Here is a 1818-nt window from a genome sequence, read left to right on the forward strand (position 1 = left end):
CAGAAAATGATGTGGAACACAGAAAGCAGCAGCACCACAAAAAATAAAACATAGAGCAAAATGACAACAATCAGTTCATACCTATCGGTAATTATACAGAATATAAATGGAATCACTGGAGCAGTCAAGAGACATAGAGCAGAAAGGATAAGAAAACAGGATCAAAAAGATAAGAGACCGCTTAAAACCCATTAGCAGAAGGATAGTTAACAAACTTTGGTACATAAGCGCAATGTTGAATAATAACGAGGAATCTCTGAAACACTGCAAAACACCTCACCATAAGGATGAACCTAGTGGACATTATGCTGAGTAAAATTAATGAATGACTAAAGGACAAACACTGTATGAGACCAATGTTGCAAAGAGCTTAGAAAAGGTGATCTTGATAAAAGAAGCAATCTACGATGGTTATGGGAAGAGGGAAGTAAATCATGGCATGTAAACCTAACACGCTTACATGGGTGGCAGGGCAGGCAATATACAAGGAGATTAACAGAGGAAAAATGAAGGTAGTGGGAGACACAGGAAGGAATGCAGCAGTTAAAGTGAATAGAGGTTAAGTGCAGTTAACTGTTGGTACATGGAGGGGTTTGCAATCATTATAATGAAGTAAAGTGTATGATTTGATAAATGCAAAACTGATTATCTGCTCTGTAAGCCTTCACTCAATTCACAATAAAAGTTTAAAAAAAAAATCATAACACAGCAGAAAAACATCTCAGAACTATTTTGTTCATAGACAAGCATTTCATTTATGTGGGCTTTGGTTTCTTCGTAAGTATCAGGAGGGTAGCAGTTGGTCATATCAAATGGTATAAGTAAATGGTATCAAAGGTCATTTCAGTTCCAAAATATGAAGATAAGCCACAAACTATTGCTTTGAAACAGAAATATTTACATTTGATACTAAATAAAAAATATCAAAATGTGAAAAAAGATATTGTCATTCAACATATCCTCCATCTAGGTCTATACACATTTGAAAGTAGTGTTTCCAACTCTGGTGTGTTGCTATAGGATCAGCACTGGACTGTGAACCACAAGGTCAGCAGTTCAAATCCACTGGCTGCTTCTTGGAAACCCTATGCAGGGTCCTTATAAGATGGAACAGAATTGATGGCACTTAACAACCTTTCCGCAAACAATTCAGTCATCTTCAATTAACACCACATCCTCAAGGAACTCAAATTGTGTTCCTCTTAACTGTTCTCTGAGTTTGGAGAACAAAAGAAGTCTGAAGGGGCTGTAGGATGGCTGGTTTAAGGTTTGCCAATGAAAATCCCTTGGAAGAGCTCTTGCTATCCAGAAAGAAAGAACAGCTGAACTGTTCTGATTGGGGGGGGGGGGGGAGCTTCCTCAGTACAACTTTCTTTACTCAACATCAAAGCAGTTTTCAATTTAATTAAAAGTTCATCATAATAAACAATCATTATCCTCCAGTGTCCTTGAGAAAATCTATCAAGATTATTCATCTGGGATGCAAATAAACAGTGGCCTAATTTTCTGAGCTTACCTCTTTGCCTGAAGAGTGAAAACAAGCCCACGATATTAAAAGATTCTCTGGGAAAATTACTGAATGATGCAGAAAGCATCAAGAGAAGATGGAAGGAATACACAGAGTCATTGTACCAAGAGGAAATGGTTAATGTTCAACCATTTCAAGAGGTACCATATGATCAAGAGCCAATGATACTCAGGGAGGAAGTTCAAAATGCATTGAAGGAACTGGCAAAGAACAAGGCCCCAAGAATTGATGGAATAAAAATTGAAATCTTTCAAGAAAGTGAGGTAGCACAAGAGGCACTCACTCATCTC

At 37.5% G+C, this 1818-nt stretch overlaps 1 protein-coding gene across 1 annotated transcript in view; it reads right to left on the reverse strand.

Annotated features, from left to right (window-relative positions):
• USP24 (ubiquitin specific peptidase 24) overlaps nucleotides 1-1818 on the reverse strand; it is a 184720-nt gene that overhangs the window by 66849 nt on the left and 116053 nt on the right. The window lies entirely within an intron of this gene.

This window comes from Chrysochloris asiatica, unplaced genomic scaffold (assembly GCF_000296735.1).
Source record: "Chrysochloris asiatica unplaced genomic scaffold, ChrAsi1.0 scaffold00026, whole genome shotgun sequence".
In the NCBI taxonomy this organism is placed as follows: Eukaryota; Metazoa; Chordata; class Mammalia; order Afrosoricida; family Chrysochloridae; genus Chrysochloris; species Chrysochloris asiatica.